Source organism: Balaenoptera borealis (assembly GCF_965194805.1).
Source record: "Balaenoptera borealis genome assembly, chromosome: 3".
Taxonomy (NCBI): Eukaryota; Metazoa; Chordata; class Mammalia; order Artiodactyla; family Balaenopteridae; genus Balaenoptera; species Balaenoptera borealis.
This window is the reverse complement of record NC_138866.1, coordinates 183,986,697-184,006,042: the sequence shown is the minus strand read 5'-3', so window position 1 is coordinate 184,006,042 and position 19,346 is coordinate 183,986,697. Positions and strand designations below refer to the sequence as shown.

Genomic DNA, 19,346 nt, shown 5'->3' with positions numbered 1-19,346 from the left:
TTTGCAAACGAAATTTAATCTTTTTAGATGTTGATTTAAGATGGCCTGTCTTTTTTGATATAGCTGATGAATATTCCTTTTTCTAGAAGTATACTTTTGTGATGCAAGAAAGGATGAAAGCCGGATGGGAAAACAACATTTTAAAAGGAGAGAATTTGGTGCCGTACCACCTGGCAAGCAGTCAACACTGAGACAAGCTTGGAGCCGTGCCGATGGGGTCATATGTCCCTCCTGGGCTGGGCTGCAAGGACAGAGACCTGCTCGTGTGCGCCAAGGGGGCTCCCTGCTGCCGTCCGTTTACTGCAGTGGCCTAAATGCACACAACACAGGTCAACGGTGAGCTTAAAAGGATATTCCTACAGAAGTCACACAGCCTTGAGATGAGGCTTGATTCATTAGGAAATACTGGACATTGACGTGAGTGATAGCATCATAACATTTCCTTAAACACTGCACGAAAAGCTGGGTACCATGTTAACTCTATCCTAAGTTGGATTACACTGCATGCCTATGACTCCCTTAATCTAGCAATATCCCAGGAATTCAAATTCTGAACAAAATACCTGTATATGCATGTTTGGAAGGTTTTGCAGAAGTGATGTCCTGTCGGGAGAGTGTTGACAGGGGCGGTGCTTGCTAGCTACAGAATCTGGAGAAACCCTACTTTAACAAGAACTCATTGCAAAATCTATCGGAGGCCTCTAGAGTTCACCAGAGTCTTATAAGCAAATCTTGCTTTACTAAAGACCCCGAAATGGTGTAATCTCTCTAAGATTTAAGAGACTAAAAGGGCCCCAAGAAACCACTTTTAGGCTTTCCCTCTGCTTTGTTTCAAAGGCAGATAATAACTGAAGGGCAAAACAGAAGCCTTAGGGGCAGTGATAAGCTCTCTTTTTTTGGAGAAATGCTGCTAGTGTATGTAGTTCCTAACATTTAAAAAAATTTTACAATAAATACCATTTGTTCACAAGAAAAGAGTAATTGGTAAAAAGCAGATAAAGTGATGAACATTTTTCAAAATAAGAATCAGCTTTCTCTTAAGGTTTTATACTGTTTTGCAAAAAGAAGTTGGCAAAGCAAAGTTTGCATTGCAAAACGAGCTGGATAAACCAGGGATCTGAACAGGTAAGGCCCGAGCACTGTCACCACAGTACTTTCACTCCCTCACCAAGAGGTGTTGCCTCATATACTGGTTGGATAACTAACTGCTTGCTTCCGTGTTGGGGTAACTTTCCGGTAAAACGGAGTGCTTCCTTTTCGGATCCAGCCTGCTTTACTGTAATCTTACCAGGGCTGCAGAAGAAAAGTAAAGTCTAAAATGTGAACTCAGAAGCAATGTCCCGTCAGACTACAATTTTAATCTGTGAGTAAATGGGCTTACATATGAGTAGACAATGCCATGCAAATTACATTGAATATTGTGGTTTCGTGGGCAGGGATTGGTGGGTATCTTGGGGTCACCTGTGCTATATGTCTGATTATCCATTTCACATGAGATGTGTAGTATTATGATTCAGATTGTACTTTAAGTTCTGTGGGTAATAATTCCTCACATTGTGTTTTTCAAAGATTGTGGTGAAATAAGCATAGCATAAATTTTATCATTCAAACCATTTTTAAGTGTACAATTCTGTGGCATTAAGTAAATTCACGTTGTTGCACAAGCATCACCACCATCCACCTCCAGAAGTTTTTCATCGTCCCATACTGAAAGTCGGTACCCATGAAAACACAGCTCTGCCTTACCCCCTCTCCTCAGCCACTGGTATCCTCTATTCTACTTTCTGTCACTATGAATTTGACTACAATAGCTACCTCATCTAACTGGAATCATACAACATTTGTCCTTCTGTGACTGGCTTATTTCTCTTAGCATAATGTCTTCAAGGTCCATCCACGCTGAAGTGTGTGTCAGAAGTGCCTTCCTTTTTAAGTGCCTTCCTCTGTGTGTGTGTGTGTGTGTGTGTGTCTGTGTGTAGTTTTAAAAAATCCATATATCTGAATAGACACTGGGTTGCTTCCATCTTTTGCCTTTGCAGACATTGTTTCTGTGAATATTGGTGAACAAATATCTGTCTGAGTTCCTGCTTTCGTTGGGGCATAAACCCAGAAGTGGAATTGCTGGATCATATGGTAATTCTATTTTTAATTTTTTACAGAATCTCCATAGTGGCTGCACAATTTTACATTCCCACCAGCAAGGCACAAGGGCTCCAGTTTCTCCATATCCTCATCAATGCTTTTTATTTTCTGCTTTTTTTTTGTTTTTTTATAATTTTTTAATAATAGACATCCTGCTGGGTGTGAGATAGTATCTTGCTGTTGTTTTGACTTGCATTTCCTAATGCTTAGTCATGTTGCGTACTTTTTCATGTGCTTATTGTCAGTGTGTATATTTCCTTCAAGTCCTTAATCCATTTTAAAATCACATTTCTTTGCTGTTGAGTTGTAGAAAGCTCCCTATATATTCTGGATTTCAATCCTTATCAGACATGAAATCACGTGGTGCTTTAAGGGGTAGTTCAGTCTGAACCACGGCTGAGTAGCGGTAGACTCAGGGGATGAACACAAGCTTTGTGTAAGTGAACGAAACATACTGATAAGCAGGTGTCGTTGGGGGAAGGAATAACTAGAGGCTAGAAATCCTCCACAAACGCCAAAGTAAAGGGCTTTGATCTTTCACTCTTAGCACAGAGCTCTCCTCCTTCTGTATCTCCCCTAGAGTACGGGTGTGACGGTACCTCAAGTCTTGCCCTATTTTTCTCAGATCCCAACAACCACCTAAAGACCCACCCCAGACAGATCAGTGATTTGCTTTAGAGCAGCGTTTCTCAAACTTCCCTCACTTAACAAATTTTGTCATATTCACAGAATATCTATTTTTTCTTTACTGTCATATTCACATAATATATAACATTTTTTCCTAACACTTTTCTTTAAGTCAACTCAGTTTTTAAACTTAAATTGATCTCAAAAGGAAACTTTAAAAATCAGTACTGTGAATGGAAAACCAGAACCAGGTGCCCTTCCGGCCACAGCAGATTACAAACGCCAGTTACTCCCTCGTCACCCTGGACTTGCCCTGATGGCGCATGGGCCCTAGAGAAGCACGCGCTCCGCCTACAGGGAGCCCCATCACATCTGCTGGCACCCTGTGGGGCTATTTATTGAACAGAGGGGGCTGTACACAGATTTGTGCCCAGGGAGTAGAAATGGGCTGATGGTGGGATAGTAGCATCTCAAATAACTTTCTATACGTACCACATTTCGGAAAACACTGCTCTAGAAAAAGCACTCTAGAAAAGAGTTCTCAAGATTTTAGTCTTGAGGGAGAAGCCACAGATTCCCCCATGGAATCTCTTCTGTTTATGTGAGGAACACAGAAAGGGGGACGGAGGCCCAACTGACATGACTGTCTCTTGTCTGAAAGTAATTCTTTTAAATTAATTAATTAATTAAGTTTTATTTGTCGATTTAATTTTTGGCTGTGTTGGGTCTTTGTTGCTGCACGCGGGCTTTCTCTAGTTGCGGCGAGCAGGGGCTACTCTTTGTTGCGGTGCATGGGCTTCTCATTGCGGTGGCTTCTCTTGTTGTGGAGCACGAGCTCTAGGCATGTGGGTTTCAGTAGTTGTGGCTCGCGGGCTTAGTTGCTCCGTGGCATGTGGGATCTTCCTGGACCAGGGCTCGAACCCGTGTCCCCTGCATTGGCAGGCGGGTTCTTAACCACTGTGCCAACAGGGAAGCCCTGAAAGTAATTCTTTAATTTGGTAGTTCTCAAACTTTGTGGTCTCAGGACTCCTTTACATCCTTAAAAATTATTGAGGACTCCAAAGAACTTCTGTTTATGTGGGTTTTATCTCTTGATATTTACCATGTTAGAAATTAAAACTAAGAACATTCTAAAATGTTTATTAATTCATTTAAAATAATAAACTACATGTTAACATAAATATTTTTAGGAAAATAACTGTATTTTTCAAAACACAGAGTGGCTTTGTCTACATCTTTGTGAGTCTCATTAATATCTGCCTTCGTGGAACTCAGCTGTATTCTCACATCTGCTTTGCACTCAGTCTTTTGCAATAACACTTGTCATGTAGCCTCAGGAAAACTGTACTGTACACTCAGAAAAGAGAGTGAAAAAGTCAAATAATGCTTTATTAGTATGAAAAGTTTTGACTTCAGAGATGTTTTGAAAGGGTCTTGACTACTCCAGCTCACACTTGAAAATTCTGCTTTAATTCATTTCGAGGTAGCATGGTGTAGTGGATGAGAGGGTATTTTCTAGGGCCCAAATGCCACAGCCCTCCTGCTTTTATTATCTCTGTGACTTTAGCCAACTATTTGCCCTAGTTTTATTTCTTTCTTTTTTTAAATAAATTTATTTTATTTATTTATTTTTGGTTGCGTTGGGTCTTCATTGCTGCACATTGGCTTTCTCTAGTTGCAGTGAACGGGGGCTACCTTTCGTTGCAGTGCATGGGCTTCTCACTGTGGTGGCTTCTCTTGTTGTGGAGCATGGGCTCTAGGCACGTGGGCTTCAGTAGTTGTGGCTCGTGGGCTCAGTAGTTGTGGCTCACGGGCTCTAGAGCACAGGCTCAGTAGTTGTGGCGCACGGACTTAGTTGCTCCGAGGCATGTGGGATCTTCCCGGACCAGGGCTCGAACTCGTGTCCCCTGCATTGGCAGGCAGAGTCTTAACCACTGTGCCACCAGGGAAGTACCTGTACTTTAATTTTTAATATTTAGAGATGTAATACACTAAGAATTCATTTTGGAGCATGATACGAAGACAGGAGCTAATTTTCTTTCTTTCAGAATGGGTAACTAATTGTTTCAACATTTCTTGAATATTCCATCACTTTACAACTGATTTCCAATTTCTCCTTTATAATACAGTGATTTGTTATAACCACATGGATCTATTTTTGGCCATTTCATTTCGTTTGTATTTGTCTCTTCCAATATCCATAACATACAATCTAAATTACTTTTGCTTTATAGTAAATTTTAATGTATGGTATGAAAAGCTCCCCCTCATCATTCTCCTTTCTCATAATTTTGAATTTTTAATGAGTTAATTTCTCAAGATAAATTTTGGTATGAATTTGCCAAAACAACATTCACTTCCCCAAAGTTGTGATTGTGATTGGAACTGCATTACATTTATGCATTTATTTGGAAGCACTGTCCACCTATACAATATTAAGTTATCCCACCTAGGAAATTAAATGGCTTTCAATTTAGTCAAATTGTTTTACATCCTTCTGTAAATCCTTAAGATGTTCTCAATATAGGTCTTGGTACTTCTTTTAAACTTATTCTTAGGTATTAAATAAACAGGGTATTCTATAAGGATCTGACTGTGATTATCAACCTCAATCAGGATAAAAACCTCTAAGACAGATGTAAGCCTATGATTGTGAATTTTCTTCTGTACAATATTTTTATCTTGCCTCATCTTAAAAAACAGAAGGTACTCAAAGTTTACATGCATGAAGAATTAAAGGTATTTTATATTGGTTAACATAGATGATAAACTTATCTGATCCATTAAATTTGTCTCCCTATGCAAGACAAACTATTTGAGTCAAAAGTAGACTCTATTCCTCTTCCTGGATCTTGGAAGGAGAAAAGTCAGTAAGAAATAAATTCCCTGATTCGAATATACTGAACCTCAATCATGTGCATCAGAATCACTTGGAGGCTTATTAAAACAGAATCTGCCTTCTAAGAAGTTCCCAGTGGTGCTGATGCTATTAGCCCAATGACTGCACTTTGAGAACCACTGTTCTAATGCAGTAACCTTGGGAGAGAAAGTCCAGTAGCTAGGCTGAGATGGATATAACAGGTGATGGTAGACAGCACAAGTCGGATCTCTGATCACAGTAAGAATTCGTATGTTTGGCATTATATTCCTTTAAAGCTACAATTTTTTCCTCTGCATTTAAGTTTTATTCAAATCTCATGTATTTTCATATAAACTGTTCTAGTTTTTCAATTTGTATAAAATTTGTAATCGCAGCTATGATTTAATAATTGTGTAGTAGATTGTTTGGAAAGTTAGTAAGTTAAGTTTTTAAAAAAATTTGTTTGCTCATTTATTCATCAAATGTTTATTGAGCATCAACTATGAGCTATATGCTTGGGATACATCAGTGAGCAACAGAGACAAAGACTCCAAAGGTTACATGAGTGGGCAGGAGGTAGGCAATAAACAATAAACATAATAAGTAAATTATATAGCATGCTAGGACATGGTAGATGTTACAGGTAAAACAAAAACAGAGCAGAGAAAGATGAATCATAAGGGCAGGTAGGGGGCTGCAATTTCAAATATGTTGATCAAATTAGGCCTCATTGAGAAGGTGAAATTTGAGCAAGAACTTAAAGGAGGCAAAGGAGTTACCCAAGTGCACATACAGGAGAAGAATGCAAGCAGCTTGTGCAAAAGCCCTTACGCAGTAGGATGCCAGAGTACTTGAAGACTAAGAAGCCCACTGGAGCAGGTAAGGGCAGAGAACTGGGGATGAGGTCAGAGAGGCAAGAGGGATCAGTTTAGGTAGGGCCTTTGGAGGCCATTGTTACTTTAGGTTTCATTATTCATGAAATGGGGAACTATTGACGAATTCTGAGCAGATAAGTGACACAATAAGATTTACATTCTTAAAGCATCACTGGCTGTTATATGGAGCACAAACTATGCGGAGCAAGGGTAGAAACAGAGAGACCATGGAGTAGGCAGCTGAGCAGTAATGCAGCGAGGGATGACAGTAGCTTGGATCAGGGTGGTGGCAGTGGAGGAACAGAGAAGTAATTAGACTCTGGTTCTAGTCCAAAGGCAAAGCCAACAGAATTTCTTGATAGAATGGATGTATGGTGTAAAACAGGGAAATCAAGAATGACTCTAAAGTTTTTAGCCTCAAAAACATGAAGGATAGAATTTAGCATCAGTGAAACGAGTATGACTACTAAATAGGTTTAGGGTTGAAGATCAGGAATTTGGTTTTGGATGTTAAGTTTTAGATGTTCATTTGACTTGCAAATGGAGACGTTGAGTAGGTAGTTAGATATAGGAAACTGGATTTCAGAAGTCAAGGCTCGTTTTAAATTTGGGAGTTGCCAGCAAACAGGTGGTTTTGAAAGCCATGAAACGAGATGTACAGATGGAGAATGGACTGAGCCCTCAGGTACTCTAATGTGAGGCCAGGGAGAAGCACCAGACCAGTAAAGGAGACACCAGTAAAGCAGGGAGAAAACAGAGCATGGTGTTCTGGAAATCAAGTGAAGAAAGTGTATCAAGCAGGAAGGAGTGAACCACTGTGTCAGATGTTGCTGTTAGGTCAACTAATATTAGGATTGAAGATTAACCATTGGAATTAGCATATGGAGGGTATTAGTGACCTTGACGGGAGCAGTTTTGGTGATAGTGAAAGCCTAGTTGGGAGTAGATTCGAGTGAGAATTAGAAGGGAGAAATGTGAGACAAGTATAGACTGTTATTGCAAGAAGCTGTGTTGCAAAGGAGAGCAAAGAAATGGGACAGTAACGAGCGAGGGAAGGGAGATCAAGTTTTGTACTTTTTTTAAATGAGAGAAATAACAGAATGCTTGAATGATGGTGGAAATAATCCAGTATGGAGGCAAAAACTTGTTAATGTAAGAGAGAAAAGGGAGAATTGTTGAATCAATATCATTGGGTAGGCGAGTGAGGATGGGATTTAGTACAGGAATCAGAAGACATTTTCTGTAAAGAGCTAAACAGTAAATAATTTAGGGCCACTCATGGTCTCTGTTGTATAGTCTTTTCTCCCCCCAACCATTAAAAAATGTGGAAACCATTCTTGGTTCATGGGCTGTATAAAAACAAAGACCAGTGTTTGGCCTACAGGCTGCAGTTTGCTGATCCCTGATCTAGTACACAAGCAGAGATGCTGATTTTAGATAAGAACGTGGAGAACATGGATGGTTTTCATACGGTAATGGGCTGGAAAGCAGAGTACATGAGTTCAAATGCTGATAGGCAGATAGATATAGTGGCAGGAGCTCTCTTCTGATTGTTTCAGTTTTCTCCAGGAAGTATGAAAAGTTATCACTGAGGGTAAGACTGGGAGTAGAAAATATTTGAAGAACGGTATCAAATACTTGCGTAAGAAAAGGGGAGAGTGATTGCCTGGCAGCGTTTTGAGACCAGCTGAGGTCTTTGTCCATAAATTTAAAGTGAGACCTCTTACCATGCTCTCATTTTTCTTCCAGTCATGTTCAGCTACCTGGGAGCCAGGTATGAGTTATGGTTTTGCCAGGAGAGTATGAGGAACCAAGAGAAGAAATCAAGGGAATATCTAAGGGAGTCATCAATGATTGACTATGGAATTTAAACAGGGTAAAGAGGGAACTAAGGGTAAGGGGCAGTGAAACAGTGATAGAATCAATAACTGGAATTCTCAATGAGTTTGAAGAATTGTCGAGAACCAGATATCTAGAGGGGTGAGCTGGAAAACAGGAGGTGATGGTCAGAGAAGGGGATGCAGGAAATGGAGAACATGGAGGGCTTGTAGTTACTGGTATAAGAAGCTCCAACTAGAGAATGATCAAGGGAATGACTTAGGCAGAGTGAAAAGGAGAGGAGTTCAAGAAGATGGGAGCCAAGGTATTAGAGCATTGATATGCATATCAAAATCACCAAGAAGGAAGGCAAGAATGTTGGAGATACTGACGAACCAGAAGTTAAAAATCAAGAAATAGGGGACTTCCCTTGCGGTCTAGTGGTTAAGACTTTGCCTTTCAGTGCAGGGGGTGCAGGTTTGATCCCTGGTCGGGGAGCTAAGATCCCACATGCCTCGTGGCCAAAAAACCAAAACCAAAACATAAAACAGAAGCAATATTGTAACAAATTCAATAAAGACTTAAAAGAAAACAAGATCCATGTCAAAAAAAAAAAAAATCTAAAAAAAAAAAAATCAAGAATTAAAGGTAACCTTTGTTGACTTCAAGTTTTACTGCACTGAGATCTTAAGAGTAGCTTTTAAGATTACAAGCTTTTGAAATTCAGTAAGGTTTTCTATGTGGCCAAATTTGATTAATATTTGTAAATGCTCTGTGGGCATAAGACAATATGAATTCCCTACTTGGAAGATACAAAATTATAATTATTTTTCATTAGGTTGTTCTCACTAGACATGGAGTGGTCAATTAGGAAGCCATTGTAGAGACAAAAGATAGTGGCTTGGATGAGGCTAGTGGTAGTAGACATAAAAGGAACTGGATAGAGTGAGAGATATTTAGGAAATCAAATCAATAGGACCTAATGATGAATTGGCTATGGCGTGTAAAGGAGAGAAATTACAAGGATGACTTTTAGGTTTCTATATAAAGGTGGATGATGGTCCAGCAGTATTTAGAACATAGACTTTGAGAAGTCAGAATGGGACTTCCCTGGTGGCGCAGTGGTTAAGAATCCGCCTGCCAGTGCAGGGGACACGGGTTCAATCCCTGGTCCTGGAAGATCCCACATGCCGCAGAGCAACTAAGCTCATGCGCCACAACTACTGAGCCTGCGCTCTAGAGCCCGCGAGCTACAACTACTGAAGCCTGAGTGCCTAGAGCCCGAGCTCCACAACGAGAAGCCACCGCAATGAGAAGCCCACGCACCACAACGAAAAGTAGCCCCCACTTGCCACAACTAGAGAAAGGCTGCATGCAGCAGTTAAGACCCAACACAGCAAAAAATAAATAAATAAATAAATTAAAAAAATAAAGAGAAGTCAGGATGCCTTTGCTCAAAGTTAGCTTTACTTGCATGGTGTGTGATATCCACAAGTTATTTGACCTCTCAATTTTCTCTGTGTGAAAGCAGATAATATATGAGGTTCTTATGAGGACTGAATGAACTGATGGATGTAAAGCACTTATTTCAGCCCTAACACGATGTGAACCCTCAATGAGTGTGAGCTATTTTTAACCTTTACTGATAGGGAACATTCAAAGATGACCCAGTTTGAAAGGCCAGGGAATAATCTCGGTTTTCTACATTTCAAAGATGCATTTGAAGCTTTCATGTGGCGGTGTTAGGTAAGTAAGTAGTTGGATATTCAGGCCTGGAACTTAGAAAAAAGATCTGAGCTAGAGATACAAATTAATGAGGCATCTGTGTATAGGTGGTAACTATACACAGAGGCCATGGGAGTAGACAGAGTGCTTGGAAAGAAAATAGTGAGGGGAGGGACCGATTCTTTGTTTTTTGTTTTTTTTTTTAAATTGAGGTAAAATTTACAACATAAAATTCACCATTTTAATGTACAATTCAGTGACTTCCAGTACATTCACATCTGAAACCATCAGCACTGTCTAAATCTTAGTCCCTAGTCCCTGGCGACTACTAATCTATCTCTATGGATTTGCTTATTCTAGACATTTCATACCAATGGGATCAGAATCTTAGGTGTTTTTTTGTGTGTGTCTGGCTTCTTTCACTTGGCATGTTTTTCAAGGTTGATGCATGTTGTACCCTGTATCAGTACATCAGTCCTATTTATGGCTGAATAATACTCCATTGTATGTATATACCATAATTTATCCATTCATATGTTGACGGACACTTTGAATGTTTCCACTTTTGGTCATTATTTGGCTACATTCAGGTACAAGCTTTTGTTTGAATACCTGTTTTCATTTCTCTGGAGTATATATTTACGAGTAGGAATTGCTGAGTCATAAAGTAATCCTATGTTTAAACTTCCAAAGAAGCACCAAACAGTTTTCCATAGTGGCTACACCATTTTACTTTCCCCCTAGCAATTTAGGAGGGTTCGAATTTCTCCACATCCTTGTCAACACCGGTTTGATTTTTAATTATAGTCATTCTAGTGGGTGTGACGTGGTATCTCATTGTGGTTTTGATTTGTATTAATATTTCCTTAATGGCATGATATTGAGCATCTTTTCTTATACTGTTGGCCATTAAAATATCTTCCTTGGAGAAATGTCTGTTAAAGTCCTTTGACCGTTTTAAAGTTGGGTTGTTTTTTATTGATGACTTTATAGGAGTTATTTTTATATTTAAGATAATACACTCTCATCATATATATGACTTGCAAATATTTTCTCCCACTCAGTGGGCTTTTTCTTGATAGTGTCATTTGGTGCACAGAAGTTTTAAATTTTGATGAAATCCATTTATCTACTTTTCATTTTGTTACTTGTGCTCCTGATGTCATATCTAAGAATAACACTGCCAAATCCAAAGTCATGTAGATTTACCCCCAATATTTTAAGACTTGTATAGTTGCCCTCTTACATTCTGATTCATTTTGAGTTAATGTTTTTGTTTTTTTTTAATAATTTTGCTTGTGGCCTTTATTCTTTTTTTTTTTTTTTTAATTTATTTTTGACTGTGTTGGGTCTTCGTTTCTGTGCGAGGGCTTTCTCTAGTTGCGGCAAGCGGGGGCCACTCTTCATTGCGGTGCGTGGGCCTCTCACTATCGTGGCCTCTCTTGTTGCGGAGCACAGGCTCCAGACGCGCAGGCTCAGTAGTTGTGGCTCACGGGCCCAGTTGCTCCGCGGCATGTGGGATCTTCCCAGACCAGGGCTCGAACCCGTGTCCCCTGCATTGGCAGGCAGATTCTCAACCACTGCGCCACCAGGGAAGCCTAATGTTTTCATATGGTGTGAGGTAAGGGTTCAAACGGATTAATTTGCATGTGGATATACAATTTTCTCAGCAGCATTTACTGAAAATACTAGTCTTTCACCAGTGATGTTTTGACATCTTTGTCAAAAATCAATTTAACACACATGTATGGGTTTATTTCTGGGCTCTCAATTCTATTATACTGACTTATCAATCTAACCTTCCGCCAATACCACACTGTGTTGATGACTGTAGCTTTGTAGTAAGCTTTGAAATCAGAAAGTATGAGTCCTCCAACTTTCTTCTTTTTGAAGATTGTTTCGGGGTCCCTTGTAACTCTATACAAATTTTAGGATCAACTTGTCAATTTCTGCCAAAAAACATAGTTGGAATTTTGATAGGGATTGCAGTGAATCTGTAGATCAGTTTGGCATCCAAACAATATTAAGTCTTCCAAAATATAAACAGGGAATGTCTTTCCATTAATTAGGTCTTTAATATTTTGTAAATACTTGTCAATGTTTTGTAGCTTTCTTTCAACAATGTTTTGTAGTTTTCAATGTAGTTTACGTCTCATTTAAACTTATTTCATAGTATTTTATTTTTTGCTATTGTAAATGGAATTGTGTTCTTATTTCTTTTGGAATGTTCATTGCAAGTGTATAGAAAGAAAACTGGTTTTTGTTGATCCTGTACCTTGTGAATTTGCTAAATTTATTAGCACTAATAATTTTGTGGATTCCAGTCGGCCATGGTATGTAATCATTTAAACATGCTGCTGGGTTACTTTTGTTGAGGATTTTTGTATTTATATTCATTAGGGACATTTTGTATCTATATTCATTAGGGACTATGTTGGTTGTTTTATTTTCTTGTGATGTCTTTGTCTGGCTTTGTTATCAGGGTAATGCTGGCCTAGAGGAAGAGATTCTCTCTTCCTCTATTTTTTGTAAGAGTTTAAGGACTGGTGGTGTTTTTTCAAATGTTTGATAGAAGTCACCAGTGAAGCCATATGATTCTGGGCTTTTCTTTGTTGGAAGCTTTTTGATTACTCATTCAATATTCTTACTTGTAACGTTGTTAAGTCTATTCTATTTCTTCTTGAGTCAGTTTTGGTACTTTGTTTCTGGGAATCTGTACACTTCATCTAGGTCATCAAATTAGTTGGCATACAAATGTTAATAGTATTTTCTTATAATTCTTTTTATTTCTATATGGTTGGTAATAATATCCCCATTTTTTCCTAATTTTAGTAATTTGGATCTTCTTTTTTTATTGGTCATTCTATTTAAAGGTTTGTTAATTTTATTGATCTTTTCAAAGAACCAACTTCTGGTTTCATTGATTGTACTGTTTTCTATTGTCTATATCTATAATTTGTCTCTCCTCTAACCTTGTTTCCTTCCTTCTGCTATCGCTGGATTTACTTTTCTCTTCTTTTTCTAGTTCCTTAAAGTGGAAGGCTGGAAAGCATATGTGAAGGATGTGGCCTTAGAGATGAGGCTTAACTCCTGTTTTGAAACAGTGACCTTTGGACAATGCAGTAGCATCCTAACTAGTTTCTCTGCATCCTTCCTTGTCATAGACTATTCTCAACACAGTAGCCAGTGTCACTTCTCTGCTCAACTCCCCAATGGCTTCTCATCTGTCTCAGAATGAAAGCCAGCCTTCTAATACTGGCTTATTTGATCCTTCATCACCTACTCCCCCATCCCTTCCTTTAAACTATTTGACCTCATTTCCTCATACTTTCCCCCTCAGTCAATATGTTTCACCTACACAGCTTTCCTTATTGCTCTTGAACACACCAGACACACTCCTGCCTCAGGACATTTGCTCTCACCGTTCCCTTTTCCAGGAACACTCCTCTCTCTCATCACCTTTAAGTCTTTGCTTAAACGTCACCTCAATGACCACTCTGTTTAAAATATTATTCCTAATCTAGTTCTCCCTATCATTTTCCACTCTTCTCCATAGCACTTACTATTTTCCACATTACCATATCACTTATTTATGTTTGTTTTTTCTCACTCGAATGTAAGCCCCAGGAGAGTAGAGATTTTTGTCCGTATTGTTCATTGATGTATTCCCAGCACCAGTGGGTTCTCAGTAAATTGCTGAGTAAGTAGGAGGAAGGATAAGTTGTGTGTAGGTAAATTTGGCTATTTTGAGGCAGGAAGAAATTTCCATTTGGGGGCTTCAGTTTAGGAGGAAGGAGGTGCTATCTTCTGAAAGTGAAGGGGAGGCAGCACAGTGAGAGGAGAGTGGAAGTTTGAGAAACTTTTTGGAGTAGATGAGGGGGTTGAAGAGAGACATGTCTAAGACTGGCTGGCTGTACTGAGGGTCCGTCTGTTTGGTGCTCATGAGATTTTAGTGGAATCAGTCTATTCAGAAGTTCACTCAACAGCCTTCAGCAGCATGCAACTGCTTCCAGGTATTGAGAAAGTGAATAGTTGGGTTAATCGAGGCTGAAGTTTTCCCAGAGGCAAAGGGTTTAGGGTATAGTTCTCAATCTTGGCTGCACTTTGTTATCTATCACTGGGAGAAACTTAAAAAAAAAAACAAAAAACGGGCAAGTTGTAAATCCAGACCTTAGCTCAACTGTGAATACATGAGTCAATAAGGATCCTGGGGAGGTGTGGGGAGGGTGGGAATCCCAGGACCTGCTGATTCCATTATTTACACTATTACCCCAGCTTAGAAGGATATACCATATACTGATATGGTGCTGTCCTGGAAGTTTTTATTCCCCTTTTCTAAATCATAATTTTTGTTGCATTTTTGCTATTTTTCAACATAGTTGAATGAAAGCCTCACATCACAAATCTGAGAACACAAAGGGTCTCCTTTTAGTTATGTACTGCACTTAGTTAAAACATAAACTCCATAGGAGCAGAGACCAAGTGAATTTGCTTAATACTATGTTCCCAAGACATGATACACAGAAACTCAGTAACGCTTTTTTTTGAATGAATGAATGATATCCACCAGCAGTGGAGTTATGTATGTGCCACGTGCTGCTAAATTATTTACGGAAGTTCATTAACTTTTTACAAACAGCCCTATACCCTATCAAATCAATTCTAGGGATGAGGAAGCATAACCTCTGAGACTCTGGCAATTTGCCCAAGGTTACACTGCTCGCCAGTCAATAATGTAGCCAGAGCTCCACATTATGTCATTCTGATTCCAAAACCCATGCTTTTAAACACTAAACTGTGCCAAGTTGAGAGAAGGGCAAGGACAGAGAAAAAAGAAAGGAAAAGCACTTGGTAAAAATTTCAGAGAATGTATTCTTATTTTGTGACCCTTTAAAAATTTTAGCAAACCTTTTAAAGTCTCTTTTACAACTAGAGGCCTGATGACGTGACTTTCTGATTCTTCCTCCACCAATAGGGTCACACTAAAATCAGGGTCACCGATGGCGTTTCGGCTGATAGATCTCCCCCATAATGGCTGACGTGTGTTAATTTATTGGCTGAAATATGGATCTTGCTGCTCATTCACAAATTTGAGATCTCTCATTCAATAGAAATGCAAGTAGTCTGCATAAGATTTGCTATATATACAAATTTATATAAATTTTCAAATGTTACCTTTCACAATATTTTACGAGTATTAGGAATAATCCAGCTTTACTCCCATTTAATTTGTGACGGCAGGACTCAATTTATAATTCCATTGTTCTTTAAGAGAGCAAGCAGAAATAAACCCATGTATCTTTTTCTTTGTGCGAATTACAATATTTTGCTATTTTCTTTGTATATATTTTTGTAGGTAAATATTCTTTCACTCACCAAATATTTATCTGATTATGTCACACAGAACCTTCATTCTAGTGGGAGACAACCAATAAACAAAATACACAACATATTACGTGGCAAGTGGTACAGGAAAAATAGAGCAAGGTAAGGGAGAGAGATGGTGGTGGGGTGCTGTTTACATAGTTCTCAGAGTTCAGACCTTTCTGATGAGAGATTTGAGCAGAGACCTGAAGAAGTGACAGTGTGAGCCAAGTGGTTACCAAGGGGAAGAGCATTCAGGCAGGATGATACTAGTGCAGAGGCCCTGAGACAGAGACGTGCTTGGTGTAGTGGAGGAAAGTGGAGGATGGAGTGGTGGGAAAACACTGAGCACGCAAAAATGTCATACTGGATGTGAAACCAGAGGTAATGTGGGCAGGAGCGGTTTACGCAGGGCCCTGCAGACCACGGTAAGAATGGAAGACCACGGCTTTTGTTCTGAGTGAGACGGAAGCCATCAGTGGGCTTTAAGATAGGAATGATGTTGACTTTCAAAGCGATCACCCTGACTGCTGCCGTGAGTGAGTAGATGACGTGGAAGCAAGTGTAGGAGTGGGAGATCAGCTCGGTGGCCTTTGCTATTGTCTAGGTGTAAGAAGACAGCGGTTTGGATCAGCGTGGCTGTGATGGAGGTGGTGAGCTGAGATCAGACTCTGGGTATATTTTTAAGATAGTGCTGGTGGGATTTGCTGATGGAGTGGATGTGAGGTATGAAAGAATCAAGGATGACTCCAAAGGTTTTAGTCTGGAAGAATGGAGTTGCCATTTCATGAAATAGGAAACACTAAATGACAATCTTTTGAGGGGGTGTGGGACGGAGGTTAACAGTCTGGTTTAGACTATATTAAATCTGCCATGCCTATTAGACATTCAAGCAGTGCTGTAAAGCAGGCAGTTAAGTGCGAGTCTAGTGTTTAGGGGAAAGGTGTGGGCTGGAGATGCAAACGTGGGTTTCATTTGGCCAGAGATCTGGATGGGGCTGCTGAGGGGGAAAGAACAGAGAGGAGAAGCAGTGCACAAGTTGTGAGATCTGAATCCTGGGGTACTCCAGCATTTAGAGGCTGGAAAAAGAGGGGAACCAGCAAGGGGACTAAGTAACAGTCATTTAGGAAGCAAGAGAGAAATACAGAATGGAATTCTGGCAGGCAAGAAAAGGGGCTTCAGGAGGAAGAGAGTAAGTCATCAGCTGTGTCAAACGTTGCTGACGGGTGGAGTGAGATGAAGACTGAGAAACGAAAATCAGGTTTGAGAACGTGGAGGCTCCCGAGGATCCGGAGCCTTAGTTTCAGTGGCGTCTGGGGATCAAGTCTGACTTGTGGGTTCAAGAGAGAGTAGCAGACATGCAAATGAAGTTCTTCTGTATAGGAGAACAGATCAGAGCAATGGGGTAGTATTTGGAGGGAGATATGATCAAGATTTTAGCTATTAAAATCTTTACAAGTTGACAAAAACGATCAAGTTGAGAGCGGAAAATGTGCTAAGGAAAGAGGACAATTCCAAGAGTAAAATGGAACTCAATGCAAAAGTGGCAATTTTGGTCTTGGACAGGAATTTTGACCATCCATCCAGTTATGGAGGCTAGCAGTGTATTCAGATGGAGGAAGGTTGGTAGATGCAAGGTGGGCGTGGGCCAGAGCTGTTACAGATTTCTGATTCCGTCTATCATCTTAGAGAAACAAGAAGCAACACAGCAAGGACTGGGGATGTACTGTCAGGTTTAGAAGAGGTTAAACAGCTGTTGAAGAGGGCAGGGTAAACAGATCAGGGAAGTTAGTGGGAGGGGGGTGAGGAACACAGGGAGCTCTTTTCAGAGTTAGCAAGGTGTTATGTTTTCCTCAAGCATGCAGTGAATTGAGCAGGGCTGTGGGTGAGATATGTAAAGTGGAGGGAGAAGGCAAGGATGGAAGGTATTTCCAAAGGACGACTCACAGCAACAGATAATGGAATCTAAAGTAGGCGACGAGATGAGATTTTTAAAAATGTGGGTAACATTTAGATGTGTCCTTTAGTAAACAGTCGATTCTCATTATCTGAGGCAGCTGTGCTCTATAAAGTCACCGGGAACGCTAAACTGCTCCTGGAGGAGCTCAGGGTTAGGTTCCTAAGATCCTGCGGTCACATTCTCGTCAACTGACTGATACATAACTTTGTTTACGTGCGTTCCTGTTTAGACATCTTATTTAATGTACTGTTGATTCATCAGCACTGACCTCATCATGGCCGAGAGCACTAATGGTAAACCTAAATGAACCCGATGCACGACACACGTTTTCTCCACAAAGAACACGGCCTTTTTCTGCTTAGGAATGCTAGACAGCAGCTCAGCACTACGCCTGGCGTGGGGGTGTGGAGGCACTTAAAACACGAAAGCCGCCAGTAAAAAAGCACAAAAAAATTGCTAAAAACATGACACTGTATGTACCGTGAAAAGCACATCTGTTTACAGCGCAAGAGCTCACATAACAAGGCTGAGTGTCGTCTCCTTTAACCTCAGCAGTGCCTGTCAGGCAAGTCACATTTTTCACTGTGCACGTCCACGAACCCTGTGGATACTGGTTCGGGGATTACAAATACATTGCAGTGAGCAGATGAGTTCGCAGACATGGAATGTGCGAATAACGAGGACCGACTGTACACTGCCTACAGCTGTTTGCTGCGTGTCTCAGCCCGGTGTGCCGCTTTTGATCAAACAGTATGTAACAAGTTCAGCAGACATGTAATCATCAAACAAGAAATTAGTAATAAATTTTGCTGCCAGCTTTCAAAAAGTTTCTGCATGAGATTTATGTATTACTTTCTGTACTTTTCCAATCTGATGTCTTTCGTCTTCAGCGTACTTGTCACAAAAGTGTTTAGAAACCACACTTAAAAGACTCCGGTTTTTCTTTTCTTTTTTTCCTCATTTCAGTCACTGGCAGTTTTTTTCTTAGTTACTGACAGCTTCGGTGGGCCTTAAGTGGACTTTACTAGTCCTCCCAAACGGCAGTAATCTTAGCTTTTGGCAGGCAGATGTGACAAATAAGGCTACGTAATTACTTTTTATTTGTTTTACCATCAGCTGTGATTTCTGGGCCTTCTTCCCGCATCGTTCCACCTCTTCATTAGGCCAACCATAATGTAACTGGTTGGATACCAATTAAATCAGTTCTTTAGAAGGACCTTGTTTCTTCTGATTTGTTTCCTACCTTGCCTCTTTCTTCCATGTAAACTGTTGTATGTTTAGTGTATGTTTATTACACTTCTTTTCATTCAGTGTTGCCTTACAAGAAGTTTAGAACAGAAGGAGAAATAAAACCACCTGGATACCACCGCCGTCCAGGAAAGCCTAGCTGGGGGGACAGAGTTGATTTTTTTCCCTCCCAACGTGCCAACGCTGCTGCTGTGCCTGGAGCGCGCCACCAAATTCCCTTGACAACAATTTCCTTAGCACTCCCCAGGCCTCCATTCACATGCAGAACCTCCAAGCGACCGCACGTGAGCGAAAAGGAGCCACAAGACAGAAAAATGGGAAACGAAGAAAGGAGATGGAGGGGAGGGCGCGGCTAGGGGTGGAAAACAGTAAACAACACTTTTTCCAAGCCCCCCCCCCTCCCCTACGCGTGCAGGCACATCGCGCGTTTCCAATCAGCGGCCCCGGCGGCGCTCGCTCTGCCCCCGCGGACCCCCCCCCCCCACCCGGGGGGCGCAGGCCCACGGGCTCCGGGCGCTCCGCGCAGTGACCCGGAACGCACGCCGCCCTCGCCCCGCGCTTCCGGCGGTGACTTACTTCTAAGACGCCGACGGCCCAGGGGCGCGCCCTGCCCCCCTCAGGCCGCCGCGCAGGCCCCGGGTCCTGCTCCGAAGAGCGGGCCTCCGGGGCAGCTCGCGTCCCCGCGCGCGGAGCGGGCGCCTGGGCCAGCGTCCGCCCGCCGCCCAAC

General features: G+C 40.9%; 1 long non-coding RNA gene across 3 annotated transcripts in view; it reads right to left on the bottom strand.

Annotated features, from left to right (window-relative positions):
* LOC309626302 overlaps nt 1–19,279 on the bottom strand; it is a 22,199-nt gene extending 2,920 nt beyond the window's left edge. For 2 of the 3 annotated variants that reach the window (XR_014243094.1, XR_014243095.1), the window contains exons 1-2: nt 19,196–19,279; nt 168–310 (exon numbers count right to left, since the gene is read on the bottom strand). This is a non-coding gene — a long non-coding RNA (uncharacterized lncRNA). The remainder of the gene's footprint in view (nt 1–167; nt 311–19,195) is intronic. The other variant, XR_014243096.1, reaches the window with a different exon arrangement.
* Between the last annotated feature and the right edge of the window lie 67 nt (nt 19,280–19,346).